The sequence below is a fragment of the Doryrhamphus excisus genome, linkage group LG6 (assembly GCF_037039965.1).
Source record: "Doryrhamphus excisus strain RoL-2023G ecotype Guam linkage group LG6, RoL_Dexc_Guam_v1.1, whole genome shotgun sequence".
Taxonomy (NCBI): Eukaryota; Metazoa; Chordata; class Actinopteri; order Syngnathiformes; family Syngnathidae; genus Doryrhamphus; species Doryrhamphus excisus.
Genome location: NC_136362.1, coordinates 23,797,017 through 23,813,152, shown reverse-complemented (window position 1 = coordinate 23,813,152; position 16,136 = coordinate 23,797,017). Strand labels below are relative to the sequence as shown.

Genomic DNA, 16,136 nt, shown 5'->3' with positions numbered 1-16,136 from the left:
ATGAGAACACACTGGACCAGGTACACAGCAACATACGTGGCACAGACACAGCTTCACCCTGCCCCCACTTTTACCCACGACTGAAAAAGCAGAACACCACCTCAGAAGCTGAAATACTCACTTAGGAGAAAGTTAGACTGAAGTTCTAAAGGTCCCTGGTTCAAGCCCGGTTTTCAGAACAATCCCTGTTTATGTTGCGACTTGGCAAATAGTTTGAAAAGGCTTATTGGCTGGCTGAAAGGACCTTAACTTAATTCTTCAAAAGGCCAGACATCCAGCCATCCAGACAAGGTTAGAGGAGGTTACAAGCCTATTTACAAACCATTGACTCCAAGGGCACAAGTTGAGTCCACCGAGATATCAAAGTGACCCCGAGGGTGACTAAGGTGTTTCTTTCAAGCCGCGATTGTGATGTCTTGTTTTGTTGAAAAAAAGCCCATAATTTCTGGAACAATTTTCCCTACAAAGGAGACATCTTTGTCTATTTGGACAATTGTCAATCTACCCCCACTTTGGACACATCGTCGTGTTTCATTTTTTGGCAACTGCTTTGTGACTTCACCAGTCCCCTTAAAAGCCCCTTCCTACGGGTTTCCATAGTGTAGTGGTTATCACGTTTGCCTAACATGCAAAAGGTCCCCAGTTCGAAACTGGGTGGAAACATGGCCTTTGAAGTCCTTCTTTTACAAAAAAAGTCAAGGTGACAAATAGGAACAAGGACATGTGCTTGATCTCTGAAGGGACTTGAACACTCAAAGACTTAAAGTCTGATGCCCTACGAAGTGAGTCCCCAGGCCTTTGGTCAAAAGACTTGTTTTTATGTATTTGGAATGAAATGTTTTCTGCATGTTGAACACTTTTCAACAGGAAAGATATCTTTCAGATGTATCAATAAAACTTCTGAATCGCCCAACATGGGGCTCGAACCCACGACCATGAGATTAAGAGTCTCATGCTCTACCGACTGAGCTAATCGGGCGTTTTGTAGAAAAATGAGGCGTTTGCAAGTGGACCTCAGACCTTGTCACCAGAACAGGGACTTGAATCCCGGACAATCAGATCAAAAGTTTCATGTTCGGGACCAAATGGTCCTTTGAGCCGAATATCTTCCCAGTGACCTGCAAGATCCAGAAGGAGGCAGGGATGTTCTGTGCCTCCAGGATTAGGTTTGGGGTATTTGTCTGATGCTGATGGATAGATCCTGGACTCACTTCCGATCCCACATCTCTTTTACAAAATAAAACGGAAAAGGATTCCTAGCAGAATGCTGGTATCGATTCTGCTACTTCTCTCATGCTATGCAAGCACTTTACCATTTGAGGTAATTCCCCTGGTTTGGGGTATTTGTCGGATGCTAAGGGGTAGATCCAATCCCAACATCTCTTCCACAAAAGGCAAAGAACTCCTTGGAGACTGCGGGCATTGATCCCACAACAAGACAAGACAAGGTGCTAGACAGGAGAATGCAGTTAGGACTGGGTTTAGGGTGATACCTATGGCTGTATTTGGCCTAGATATTGGGATTGGGGCCCGGATTAGTGTTTGGTACTTGGGAACATTTAATCACAAAAAACAAAAGAGGTTTTGGAGAATGCGGGCATCGATTCCACTACCTCTCACATGCAAAGCAAGCGCTCTACCATTTGAGCTAATTCCCCTGCTGCTGCAGCATTGGCAGATAAATCTTCTGGCATACTGTACTTGTCCTTGCAGCGGTGAAGAGGCCCTGGTCCCGAAATGTCCACCTTCAAGATGGACTGAGGTCTTAAACTACCCACATGGACAAGCCAAATATCTTCTGGACAAAAAGAGTTCATGGTCAGACACGACAAAGGTTGAGCCGGTCACCCGAACATGAAACTTTTGATCTGAGTGTTCGGGATTCAAGTCCCTGTTCAGAAGACAATAAGACAATAAATCTGCAACCTCGTCAAAGGACACGTAAACAGTGCAGCCATAGCAGACGATGCTTTCTATCATTTATTGATGTTTTATTTGGATTTCTGTTGTCAGTCGCTTCAGGATGACAGCAGTTCACAGATAGCGCTTCAAGGTGACCCCAACCGTTCGACCAAGGACCAAGACAAATATTATCTCCAGTCAAAACCTATTTTAATGTCAATTCCGTGACTCGTACCCGGGCCGCGGTGGTGAGAGCACCAAGTCCTAGCCACTAGACCACGAGGGACTGCATCATGGCTGCACTCTGAAAGGCAGAGACTCAATGCTCGAATGCTCTCCATTTGAACGAACCAGTTCTTTTGAACGGCTTATTAACATGAACTCTGAGAACCGAGTCGCCCCCCCACCCTCATACTGATTAGATTTGCAAATAGACCCCAGGATACACAGCAGCGGCCATGTTGAAAAGCACCCCTGGTTTACTGGGTGACGCCACTTAGAGATGCAAGAAGCGGGATTCGAACCCAGACTGCAACCTGAATGCAGCACCTTAGACCGCTCGGCCATCCTGACCCTCCAGGTCTCCCTCCTTCTGTTCCCTGAGAAACTCGGTCAGCTGTGGCATCGATCAAACATCAGGATGACCACATCAATAAAAACAGAACAAAAAAATGATAGGCCCGATTAGCTCAGTCGGTACAGCATGAGACTCTTAATCTCATGGCCGTGGGTTCGAGCCCCACATCACTGTTATCATCACTGTTATTGAAACATCTGAAAGATATCTTTCTTGTTGAAAATTGGTCAACATGCAGAAAACATTTCATTCCAAATACATAAAAACAAGTCTTGTGACCAAAGGCCTGGGGGGCTCACTTCATCGGGCATCAGACTTTTGAAGTCGCTGGGGGGGCATTCACTTTTTACGGCTGTTGGGGTGTCTTTTATCTTGTGGGCTCTGCTGCCTGGTGTGTGTGTCTCTGTCCCGCCCTGGCACTCTTGGCTCACTTGCCCTGGGAGCGTGGTTGTGCTCTGCCCCATGCGGGTCCCGGTTCTCCTGCGGTCTCTGTGGTGTCACTCCCTGGGCTGCCATGGTGACGGATGTGTTGCCGGGGCGCGGTCCCTGCTGTTCTGGTGGTTGTAGGAGCTGCCTCGGGGCGTGTGGTTTGTCCGCGGCTCCTGGTGGTCCGGGGGTGGCGTAGCTGGCACAATCTCTGGTGGGGCCCCCTGCGTGGGATGGCCGGTGGCTATCCCCGGGGGGGAGTTGGCAGGCTGGACTGGCTGCCACGATGGGCTGGGTGGGGCTCGTGGTTGCTCCTGTGGCCCACGGCTTGCTCCGGGCGGCTGGCTTGCCCCGCTTGGTTGGGCGGTAGTGCGGGGTGGGCGTGTGTAGGGCCCCGGTCCTCCCTGCTGCACTGCACCACCTCACATACATGTAGGACTTTGGGGGGTGTCCTGCAACTGGTTATGCCGGGCGCGAGGGGTTTCCTTGCGGATGCCCTTTTGTCCTCGGCATTCCTCTGGCTTGGTCACCCTTCAATTTTAATCGCACCTTAGACACTCAGTTCTGGAGGGGATCTGGGCAGGCATGGGACCCACCATTGCTCAGCTTCCCTCCCTATACATACACACAAACTGGGGATGGATGCTCGTGTACACACCTTCAGACATCAAGCACATATCCTTTTTCCTATTTGTCATCTTGATTTTTTTTGTAAAAGGACTTGATAGGCCATGTTTCCACCCAGTTTCGAACTGGGGACCTTTTGCGTGTGAGGCAAACGTGATGACCACTACACTATGGAAACCCGAAGAAAGGGGACTGGGAAAGTCACAAAGCAGTTTCCAAACAATGAAACACGACAATGTGTCCAAAGTGGGGGCAGATTGACAATTGTCCAAATTGACAAAGATTTCTCCTTTGTAGGGAAAATTGTTCCAGAAATAATGGGCTTTTCTTCAACAAAACAAGACATCACAGGAAACACCTTAGCCACCCTCGGGCTCACCTTGATATCTCGGTGGACTCAACTTGTGCCCTTGGAGTCAATGGTTTGGCTTGTAACCTCCTCTAACCTTGTCTGGGTGCATATAAGTTCTAACATAGAAGTGTTTCAAATGTATTTCTTCCCTGAGATCATATTTCTCCTCTCTTGTAGAGAAGTATTGGATGACATTTACAGCTAATTGCTTATTTTTAGCCTTATGCATTATTTTAGCTGTTTGAAGATGAACTATATCAGCAAGTTGAAGTATTTGTCATTTTACAAGTAGGATTTGTCTTGGTCCTTGGTCGAACAGTCCGGGTCATCTTTAAGGGCTATCTGCGAACTGCTGTCATCCTGAAGCGACTGACGACAGAAAAACGAATAAAACACGTAAATAAATGATAGACTTGAGTTTTGGTAAGTACTACACAACAAGATAAGGTGCTCGACTAGAGAAGGCTGTTAGGACTGGGTTTAGGGTTAGACCTAAGGTTTTTTTTAGCATAGAAATCGGGACTTTGGATCGGATTCGTGTTTGGTACTTGGGAACAATAAATCACAGACTGGGTTTCTTCACTATTACATTACAAGAGACTAGTCTAGAGAACACGGCCAGGATTAGGTCTGGGGTATTTGTCTGACGTTGATGGATAGATCCTGGACTCAATTCCGTCATCTCTTCGACAAAAAATGGATTCTGGACAAGGATTCCTTGGAGAATGTGAGTATCGATTCTGCTACTTCTCGCATGCTAATGCTAAGCGAGCGCTCTACAATTTGAGCTAATTCCCCTGCTGTTGCAGTGTTGGCAGAGAAGGTCCAGTCTCAGAACTATTTTGGTTCCTTTGCTGGACTACGTCAAAGCGATACAGTCTCTGCCCTTCAGAGTGCAGCCATGATACAGTCCCTGGTGGTCTAGTGGCTAGGACTTGGTGCTCTCACCACCACGGAATGGACATTTGGGTAGGTTTTGACTGGAGATAGGATTTGTCTTGGTCCTTGGTCGAATGGTTGGGGTCATCTTGAAGCGCTATCTGCGAACTGCTGTCATCCTGAAGCGACTGACGACAGAAATACGAATAAAACATCAATAAATGATAGAAAGCATACTCTGCTATGGCTGCACTGTTTACGTATCTTTTGACGAGGTTGTAGATTTATTGTCTTTGTTCCTTTTGAAAATCCAAATTCTAACGGAACCGTCTTGCCCTGCAGCAATCTGTAGCTGTAGAAATTCTTAACCATCTATCAGGGATGGCAACTGAATGAAGAATCAATGCCAGAAACCAGCCCAGGATGTCAGACAACGCTTTGATGCAGACTGGTCATGACGCCTCTGAAGTTCACCAAGGCAGACCTGACTTAAGGTGACTCCACTTCTAAAGTTCTCAGCGATGACTGAACGTCTCGCTCCTTCTGTTCCCTGAGAAACTTGGTCAGCTGTGGAATTGATCAAACATCAGGATGGCCACATCAATACAAAACAAAAAATGATGTTTAGAGCAGAAAAAGGCCCCATTAGCTCAGTCGGTAGAGAAGTAATCTCAGGGCCGTTTGTTCGAGGCCCACATTGGGCGATTCAGCACTTTTATTGATACATCTTGAAGGTGATTATTCATGATATTTTTTTAGTTTATTATACTCATCTCACAGTTTGGCTTGATACACCCACATGCCTGGATAGAGACAACACTTAGTGGAACACATCAGACTGATTACTTTATTAAAACCCGTTTACTGGCTTAGTTACACACAGATATGGAACAAAGAGATACGCACCCCCATGAGTTCCGGGATGGAGGAGACATCTCTTGCAGTTTGCTTGCAGGTCAGGAGGTCACCATCCACCTACAGGAGGATTTGGTGGTCCTTCTCCAACTGGACAACATCTGCCACAGTCCAGGGCGGTGGCAACTTCTGATTGGCCGGCCGATACCGCATCTGTACATCTGAAATATGTCAAAACAACTGGGCAGGAAGGGAAGGGGCTTTTTGCAGCTGCTGTGTTCTAAGACACGCTTGAAATGGTAGGCCGACAGGGAATGTGATAATTAATCTCAAGTCTATCGTTTATTGATCTTTTATTCGTATTTCTGTCGTCAGTCGCTTCAGGATGACAGCAGTTCACAGATAGCGCTGAAAGATGACCCTAACCATTCGACCAAGAACCAAGACAAATCCTATCTCCACTCGAAACCTGTCCTAGACTACCAGGGACTGCATCATATCTGCACTCAGAAAGGCAGAGACTGTGTCGCTTTGACGTACTCCAGCAAAGGAACCAAAATAGTTCTGAGACTGGACCTTCTCTGCCAACACTGCAACAGCGGGGGAATTAGCTCAAATGGTAGAGTGCTCCCTTGGCATGTTAGAGGTAGAGGGATCAATGCCCGCATTCTCCATAATCTCTTCTGTTTTTTGTGATTAACTGTTCCAAGTACCGAACACTAATCCGGGCCCCAATCCCGATATCTAGGCCAAATACAGCCATAGGTATCACCCTAAACCCAGTCCTAACCTAAACCCAGTCCTAACTGCATTCTCCTGTCTAGCACCTTGTCTTGTCTTGTTTTTGGGCGAGTGAGTACGGCCGGGCGTTAGACGACGTCTCATTGAGGTTGCGGACTCTAACACGTGGTGGCTGAGAATGCCACTATGGACAGGATTTGGATTAGATAATCAAGTCGTGTGGTGGAGAGTCTGAGTTGGAAAGTCTAGGTGGAGAGGTGTGACGTTTCTGATCGAATTCAGAGGTCATCAGTTGGTCCCGAAAACTGTCTTGGCACTTTTTTCTCAATGAAAGGTATGAAAACAACCCTGTTGCATTGGCCGGGAATCGGACCCGGGTCTCCCACGCGGATCGATCCTGGATTCATTTCCGATCCCAACATCTCTTCTACATAAGGCAAAGAACTCCTAGGAGACTGCGGGCATTGATCCCACAACAAGACAAGACAAGGTGCTAGACAGGAGAATGCAGTTAGGACTGGGACTTTGGATGTGACTCTACCTTCTGGCGTAACAATGGAGGCTTTGCAAACCAGGACACCAGCTTTACTCTTTGATGAGCGCAAAGTATTTTAGGGTACAATCCAGGGGTCTTGTGCTCTCACGGACATGGCTGTCCTTTTCCAACAGGAGTTGAGACGAAATGTATTCAAATAGTCAGACTGCATTGGTCACTGTCAGGTTCAAACTCCTGTGACACTTGTAAAAACACTTAAATACAGAAGAGACAGACAACAATATTCAAAGTTTCTCGCAGCGAAGAGAATGAAACAACATACCCAGTGACATGCCGCTCCACTCTGAGTATGCCATTCATGCTCCTCTCTTTTTATTTTCTTTAGGAGGTCCCTAATACATGGTCGTGCAAAAGGGGAGGGGGAAGCAAGCAGTTGCACAAGCTGTACTTGTTGTCTATGTGTGTGTGTGTATGTGAGAATAATTACTTTTTGTGCATGTGTTCTTATCCCGGCACATTTTGCATGATGAAACTTCTCCAAGGTTGCTGCTGGCATTCCCAGGCACCTGCAAGATTAGTGGTGTTGGGAGTAGCTGGTCAGCGTCTGGGAATGCTGCTTCAAAACACTCAAGACTATTGTCTATTGTCTAAGCAAACGGATATAAGGGTGATAACTTAACACTATAATAGTTAAATTTACATTTTATTCTAACAGTCACTCGAGCAGAATTTCTCCGTTTGCCAATTTCAGACTGCGTGACAAAGACTCAAGTCCAACTCCATTGACAGGGAAGCGGAGGTCCTTCAGACAAAACGGTATTGCCATTCTTTCCTGGCAGACATAACATAAGAAACACCTTGTCCTTTGAGCCGGACTCGAACCAGCGACCTAAGGATGCCAGCTGGAACCACTACAGTCCTCCGCGCTTCCAACTGAGAAGCCTGAGAAGCTGGAGCCTATCCCAGCTGTCTTGGGGCGAGAGGCAGGGTACACCCTGGACTGGTGGCCAGCCAATCCCAGGGCACATATAGACAAACAACCATTCACACTCACATTCATACCTATGGACAATTTGGAGTGGCCAATTAACCGAGCACGTTTTTGGAATGTGGGAGGAAACCGGAGTACCCGGAGAAAAGCCACGCATGCACAGGGAGAACATGCAAACTCCACATAGAGATGACAGAGGGTGGAATTGAACCCTGGTCTCCTAGCTGTGAGGTCGCGACCGCCGTGCAGCCCGATCCTAACATCTCTTCTACAAAAGTCAAATAGCTCCTAGGAGACTGCGGGCATTGATCCCACAACAAGACAAGACAAGGTGCTAGAGGAGAGAATGAGGTTAGGACTGGGTTTAGGTTAGGACTGGTTTTAGGGTGATGCCTATGGCTGTATTTGGCCTAGATATTGGGATTGGGGCCCTGAATAGTGTTCGGTACTTGGGAACATTTTATCACAAAAAACAAAGGAGTTTGTGGAGAATGCGGGCATTGATCCCGCTACCTCTCACATGCTAAGCGAGCGCGCTACCATTTGAGCTAATTCCTCTGCTGATGCAGAATCTTTAAGCGCTATCTGTGAACTTCTCAAATAAAATTAAATCAACTTTATTTGTATAGCACTTTTCACAGACATGCAACACAAAGTGCTTTGCAGAATTAAAAACAATTACCACAATTAAAAGGAAAAACAAATACTAAGAAAGCCCCTCCCTCCCACCCTTCTTACGAGACACACACCCACCCACACACACCCACCATCACACACAGTAGGGAGACATGGCATGGCACTGAGGATCAAGGAAACGGCACCTTTGGGGCCGTCCACACTGGGAGGAGCAGCCGGCCGTGCCATGGGGGGACCAGCACCCGGGCCTCCACATTAAAGGGAGGAACCTCCAGCCGGCCGGGTCGAAGGGACCCAAGGATGGTACACCCTCAGCAGACCCGACACATCCCCCAGTGTGGAGGACCCCCCCTGCTGTCATCCTGATGACAGAAATACGAATAAAACACGTCAATAAATGATAGACTTGAGTTTCTGGTAAGTACTACACAACAAGATAAGGTGCTGGACTGGAGAAGGCAGTTAGGACTGGGTTTAGGGTTAGACCCAAGGCTGTATTTGGCATAGAAATCGGTATTGGGGCTCAGATTAGTGTTTGGTACTTGGGAACAATAAATCACGGACTGGGTTTCTTCACTATTACATGACAAGAGACTAGTCTTGACAACACGGACAGGATTAGGTTTGAGGTATTTGTCTGACGCTGATGGGTAGCTCCTGGACTCAATTCCGATCCCAACATCTCTTCGACAAAAAACAAATTCCGGAAAAGGATTCCTTGGAGAATGTGGGTATTGATTCTGCTACTTCTGCTAAGCGAGCGCCGTACCATTTGAGCTAATTCCCCTGCTGCTGCTACAGCGTTGGCAGAGAAGGTCCAGTCTCAGAACTATTTTGGTTCCTTTGCTGGAGTACGTCAAAGCGACACAGTCTCTTCCTTTCAGAGTGCAGCCACGATGCCGTCCCTGTTGGTCTAGTGGCTGGGACTCAGTGCTCTCACTGCTGTGACCCTGGTTCGATTCCCGATCAGGGAACTGACATTTGGACAGGTTTTGACTGGAGATAGAGTCGCTAGATGGTCAACCTCCCACCTGTAGGCGGACTCGTTGCCCACAGTACCGAGGCCATGTCGGCCACGACGACAGTATGTGGCACAGACAGCTTCACCCTTCCCCCACTTTTGGCCCTGACTGAAAAAGCAGAAGCCCCCGTCGCAGCTGAAATAGCCCACTTGGGAGAACGTTGGACTGAAGTTCTAAAGGTCCTCACAATGAACCTCACAAGGTCACAGTTTTTTCCTGATCAGGGCACCGTTTTATGTTGTGTGAATGAGTGGTCTAAAGCGCCAGATTAAGGCTCCTTTTGCTCAGGGGGCACTGGTTGAAATCCCACAGCTGGCATTTTCCTGGTCAGGTCCATTATCCACGACTGGAATGATTTGGCAGCAAAGGACTGTCAGATCGTACAACACACCCGAGCACCTTATGAAGAGCAGAGTTATCCTTTTCCTTTTTGGGCAAGAACCAAAAACTCTGACTCGGACGTGCTGATTGCTGCTCCCAGTTGCTTCTGATTCGTCTGTGAGCAAAACTTGAATTTTAGAGTCAGGTTAATTGAAAAGGTTTGCAAGCTAGCCAGGAGTTGAAAGTAGAATCTTCTGATCCGCAGTCAGATGTGTTATCCTTTGCCCCACTATTCGTACAACCAAAGGACCTGTCATTTAAGATTAGCTTCTGGATTGTCACTGTTTCGCCAAGACTACAATTGGGTTGAGAGAAAAGTACTTTTTAGACAAGACAATAACAAAAGCAACACACACCTGCCATGACCCAGGGTTGGTGCAGACACAACAATGAGTACGAACCACTATACCATTAAAGCTGTCTAACCCGTCGACAACACGTCATCCACTGCGCCACTAGCCATTCAACAAAAGAACCTGTAGGTTAAGGTTGGGTTCTAACTAGGCTGCCACAGTTTCTGCAAAACCAAAACACTAATTCAGATGTTGGGACTAGTCTAAGAGTACATAAATGCATGGCTCATAATAGCAACAACCTGTGGAAATGTATCTGTACACGCTGTAATATACCTTGAGATTGTTTCCCTTTTTGCACGGCTCCTTTGGTCAAGCCAACTCAAGTGAGGTTGGTTTTGGTTTGATTCCATAAAGTTATGGGAAAGTTACTGTTGTAACCCCAGATTGTATCCATTTTTGTTCCATTTTGCATGGGAGTTTATTGTTGGGGTGCATTAATGTTGAAATGAAAAGTCGATATTCCTTCTGATTATGACTTGCTACTGCAGGATGTACATATCTATACCTTGATCTGACTGTATTTCCTACACAGCAATCACAATGATCACATTGAAGTCCTTTGTTTCTACTGATGCTTCCAAAACGGATTAGTTTTCATGTGGTCTATGCGAACTATGCGAGTGCTCGCTTAGCATGAAGGCCCAAGGAGATGACCGTGCACACAAGGAATAACTTGTTCAATCCCACTACCTCTTGCATGCAAAGCTAGCGCTCTACCCTTTGAGCTAATCCCCCCTGGTGAGCAAGAAGGCCCCCACAGTTTCCGAAACACCAAAACACTACACTGCTTTAGATGTGTCATTTGGAGTAAACATGACCAGGGTCAAAGACCAGGGTCAACGGTCACAAAGAGATGAGAAGTTTCAGGTAAATGGATGGATGGATGGAGTTGTCCTCATCATTGTTGCACTCAAAAAGGCAGATACTGTGTCGCTTTGACGTACTCCAACAAAGGAACCAAAATAGTTATGAGACTAGACCTTCTCTGCCAATGCTGCATCAGCAGGGGAATTAGCTCAAATGGTAGAGTGCTCGCTTAGCATGTGAGAGGTAGCGGGATCAATGCCCGCATTCTCCAAAAGCTCTTTTGTTTTTTTGTCATTAAATGTTCCCAAGTAGCAAACACTAATCCAGGCCCCAATCCCGATACCTAGGCCAAATACAGCCGTAGGTATCACCCTAAACTCAGTCCTAACCTAAACCCAGTCCTAACTGCATTCTCCTGTCTAGCACCTAGTCTTGTCATGTTGTGGGATCAATGCCCGCAGTCTCCTAGGAGTTCTTTGCCTTTTGTAGAAGAGATGTTGGGATTGGATCTATCCCTTAACATCCGACTAATTACCCCAAACTAGGGAAATTACGTCAAATGGTAAAGTGCTTGCTTAGCATGCGAGAAGTGGCAGAATCGATACTCACATTCTCCAAGGAATCCTTTGTATTTTGTAAAAGAGATGTGGGATTGGAAATCGTGAAAAGAAGTGCCAAGACCGTTTTCAGGACCAACTGATGACCTCTGAATTCGATCAGAAACGTCACACTTCTCCACCTGAGACTCTCCACCTGAGACTCTCCACCACAAGACTTGATTATCTATTCCAAATTCTGTCAATAGTGGCATTCTCAGCCACAACCGCAATGAGACGCCATTGAACGCTCGGCCGTACTCACTAGCCTCAAAGCAACAAGACCTTCGATAGCGCAGTTGGAAGAGTGGCGGACTGTAGTTGTTCAAGCTGGCATCCTTAGGTCGCAGGTTCAAGTCCGGCTCGAAGGACCAGCCCTTTGGTTATGTTATGTCTGCCAGGAAAAATGACAAAACCATCTTGTCTGAAGCACCTCCGCTTCCCTGTCGATGGAGTTGGACTTGAGTCTTTGTGACACAGTCTGAAATTGGCAAACGGAGAAATTCTGATTGAGTGATCATTTCATCTCAACTCCTGTTGGAAAAGGACAGCCATTTCCGTGAGAGCACAAGACCCCTGGATTGTACCCCAAAATACTTTGCGCTCATCAAAGAGTAAAGTTGGTGTCCTGGTTTGCAAAGCCTCCATTCTTATGCCAGAAGGTCCCAGTCACATCCAAAACAAAGGGTTCCATGGTGTAATGGTTAGCACTCTGGACTCTGAATCCAGTGATCCAAGTTCAAGTCTTGGTGGAACCTACTTGCCCTGCAGCAATCGAGTGTTTTGACTGTGTCTTCCTTTAATAGTAAGAGTATGATGACTTATTGACTTACTATACAAATCAGTGGTAACCGTGGATCAGGATGAGGTCCCTAAACGACGCCAATGTCTGTGACAGCTGATGTCAAGGATCAGCTGATCAGAAGATACTTGGTTTGTGTGTGGGGCCACAAGTCTTTCCAGTTCCAGTTAAAAGCCAGGCTCCTCATGTAGTTTCCATAGAGTACCAAGGGATTGTCCTGTTGCCCTCGTATATTGAGGGCAAAAAGGAGGCGTTTGCAAGTGGACCTTAGACCCGGTCACCTGAACAGGGACTTGAATCCCGAACACTCAGATCAAAAGTTTCATGTTCGGGTGACCGGCTCAACCTTTGTCGTGTCTGACCATGAACTCTTTTTGTCCAGAAGATATTTGGCTTGTCCATGTGGGTAGTTTAAGACCTCAGTCCATCTTGAAGGTGGACATTTCGGGACCAGGGCCTCTTCACCGCTGCAAGGACAAGTACAGTATGCCAGAAGATTTATCTGCCAATGCTGCAGCAGCAGGGGAATTAGCTCAAATGGTAGAGCGCTTGCTTTGCATGTGAGAGGTAGTGGAATCGATGCCCGCATTCTCCAAAACCTCTTTTGTTTTTTGTGATTAAATGTTCCCAAGTACCAAACACTAATCCGGGCCCCAATCCCAATATCTAGGCCAAATACAGCCATAGGTATCACCCTAAACCCAGTCCTAACTGCATTCTCCTGTCTAGCACCTTGTATTGTCTTGTTTGGGATCAATGCCCACATTCTCCAAGGAGTTCTTCACCTTTTGTAGAAGAGATGTTGGGATTGGATCTACCCCTTAGCATCCGACAAATACCCCAAACCAGGGGAATTACCTCAAATGGTAAAGTGCTTGCTTACCATGCGAGATGCAGCAGAATCAATACCCGCATTCCCAAAGGAATCCTTTGTATTTTGTCAAAGAGATGTGGGATCGGAAATGAGTCCAGGATCTATCCATCAGCGTCAGACAAATACCCCAAACCTAATCCTGGCTGCGTTCTCTAGACCAGTCTCTTGTCATGTAATAGTGAAGAAACCGAGTCAGTGAGTTATTGTTCCCAACAGCGCTTCAAGATGACCCCAACCATTCCAACGAGGCCGAACACAAATCCTCTCTCCAGTAAAAACCTATCCACATGTCAATTCCCTGATCGGGAATCGAAACCGGGCCGCGGCAGTGAGAGCACCGAATTCTAGCCACTAGACCACCAGTTATTTTGTAAAAGAGGGAATAGAAAGCCCATGTTTCCACGCAGTTTAAACAGGGGGCCTTATGCGTGTGAGGCAAACGGGATAACCACTAATCTAAAGAAACCCGGAGCAGAGGAGGGGGGGTTATAAGAGTACTGGCGAAACTCAGAAAGCAGTGGCCAAACAATGAAACATGATGATGTGTCCAAAGTGGGGGCAGATTGACAATTGTCCAAACAGACCAAGATCTCTCCTTTGTAGGGAGAATTGTAGTTCACATAAGATGTTCCAGAAATAATGGGCTTTTCTTCAACAAAATGTTTTTGAATCAGAAGTCTTGTTGTGTTGAAGAAATTCCCATCCTTTCTAATGTCATGTTTAGTACACATGTGACATGTACTACAATGCTCCCTACAAAGGCAAAACTCTTGTGATTTTGGACATTTGGGCTAACAAAACAGACCACATTAGAAGGACAAAAGAGGTTGTCTTGACATTTCAATGAAATTGTCTATGTGTTGGGGAAGAGATCCGACCCCCACTGGAGGAGTTCAAGGTACCTTGGCGTCTTGTTCTTGGCATCTAACATGACAGTTTACCAGTTGATCTACGTTGGATGCTCCACTGGTCCGCCACAGTGATGTGGGAGCTGAACCCAAAGGCAGAGCTCTGGTCCGATGGTCCTGAGCTTTGAGTCAGCACGGAAAGGATAAGATCGTGGGTAAAAGCAGCTGAAATGACTTTGTTTTGTGGTGCGGCTGGACTTTCTCTTAGACATGGGGGGGGGCTGTGTCATCCGTGAGGAAATTGGACAAAAGCCACAGCAGAAATTTCATGTCAGTGTGAAGAATGTAGAAAGGAGCCATGCAAAAAGGGAAACAATCTCGAGTTATATTACACCGAAGTTGTTGCTATTATGAGCCATGCATTCATGTACTAGACTATTCTTAAACCAAAGGAGTGCATCAGGGGGCATCCGGATTTGAACCGGAGACCTCTTGATCTGCAGTCAAATGCTCTACCACTGAGCTATACCCCCTCAAACACACCAAACATGGTTACACGATGGGAACTAAGTTCTGCATATGCACTAAACCAGCACACATCCTCATGGTGAATGGGAGAATTGAACCAACAAAGGTTGACTTCTTGATGGGTCATCGAGGTCCAAAAAGTGTACTTAAGCAAGTTATTCCTTGAGCGCTAGTTTCAGCCCCACAGTGGGCGGTTCAGCACTTTTGGTGATACATCGTCAAGATTTCTTTCCTGTGGAAAATTGTGCAACAACCAGTGCCCCCTGAGCAAAAGGAGCCTTAATCTGGTGCTTTAGACCACTCATCCACACAACCTAAAACGGTGCCCTGATCAGGAAAAAACTGTGACCTTGTGAGGTTCGCTGACAATGGAGGACACTGAAAAGGAGCCGCACAAAGTAGGGTACCTGCACTGTTTACATGTCCGTTGACCAGGTTGCAGATGGATTGTCTTGGTCCTTTTGAAAATCCACATTTTAACGCCCCATTATTGAAAGACGTAACGACCATCAGGAGGAGTGAGGTTTGTTGTGAGGACCTTTAGAACTTCAGTCCAACGCTCTCCCAAGTGGCCTATTTTAGCTGCGATGGTGGGTTCTGCTTTTTCAGTAGGGGCCTCAAGTGGGGGAAGGGTGAAGCTGTATCTGTGCCATGTACTGCCGTCTTCGCCGACATGGCCTCGGTACTGTGGACGACGAGTTCGCCTACAGGTGGGAGGTTGACCATGTGTCATTTGGAGTAAACATGACCAGGGTCAAAGACCAGGGTCAACGGTCACAAAGAGATGAGAAGTTTCAGGTAAATGGATGGATGGATGGAGTTGTCCTCATCATTGTTGCACTCAAAAAGGCAGATACTGTGTCGCTTTGACGTACTCCAGCAAAGGAACCAAAATAGTTATGAGACTAGACCTTCTCTGCCAATGCTGCATCAGCAGGGGAATTAGCTCAAATGGTAGAGCGCTCGCTTAGCATGTGAGAGGTAGCGGGATCAATGCCCGCATTCTCCAAAATCTCTTTTGTTTTTTTGTCATTAAATGTTCCCAAGTAGCAAACACTAATCCAGGCCCCAATCCCGATACCTAGGCCAAATACAGCCGTAGGTATCACCCTAAACTCAGTCCTAACCTAAACCCAGTCCTAACTGCATTCTCCTGTCTAGCACCTAGTCTTTTCATGTTGTGGGATCAATGCCCGCAGTCTCCTAGGAGTTCTTTGCCTTTTGTAGAAGAGATGTTGGGATTGGATCTATCCCTTAACATCCGACTAATTACCCCAAACTAGGGGAATTACGTCAAATGGTAAAGTGCTTGCTTAGCATGCGAGAAGTGGCAGAATCGATACTCACATTCTCCAAGGAATCCTTTGTATTTTGTAAAAGAGATGTGGGATTGGAAATCGTGAAAAGAAGTGCCAAGACCGTTTTCAGGACCAACTGATG

At 46.6% G+C, this 16,136-nt stretch overlaps 5 non-coding genes across 5 annotated transcripts; 2 read left to right on the top strand and 3 right to left on the bottom strand.

Annotated features, from left to right (window-relative positions):
* Nucleotides 1-590: 590 nt before the first annotated feature.
* trnav-aac (transfer RNA valine (anticodon AAC)) lies at nucleotides 591-663 on the top strand. The gene has a single exon. It is a non-coding gene; the product is annotated as a tRNA-Val (tRNA).
* Nucleotides 664-906: 243 nt separating this feature from the next.
* On the bottom strand, nucleotides 907-979 carry trnak-cuu (transfer RNA lysine (anticodon CUU)). The gene has a single exon. It is a non-coding gene; the product is annotated as a tRNA-Lys (tRNA).
* Nucleotides 980-3,637: 2,658 nt separating this feature from the next.
* Nucleotides 3,638-3,710, bottom strand: trnav-cac (transfer RNA valine (anticodon CAC)). The gene has a single exon. It is a non-coding gene; the product is annotated as a tRNA-Val (tRNA).
* Nucleotides 3,711-12,330: 8,620 nt separating this feature from the next.
* On the top strand, nucleotides 12,331-12,402 carry trnaq-cug (transfer RNA glutamine (anticodon CUG)). Its single transcript has one exon. It is a non-coding gene; the product is annotated as a tRNA-Gln (tRNA).
* A 2,227-nt stretch (nucleotides 12,403-14,629) lies between these two features.
* On the bottom strand, nucleotides 14,630-14,701 carry trnac-gca (transfer RNA cysteine (anticodon GCA)). Its single transcript has one exon. It is a non-coding gene; the product is annotated as a tRNA-Cys (tRNA).
* Between the last annotated feature and the right edge of the window lie 1,435 nt (nucleotides 14,702-16,136).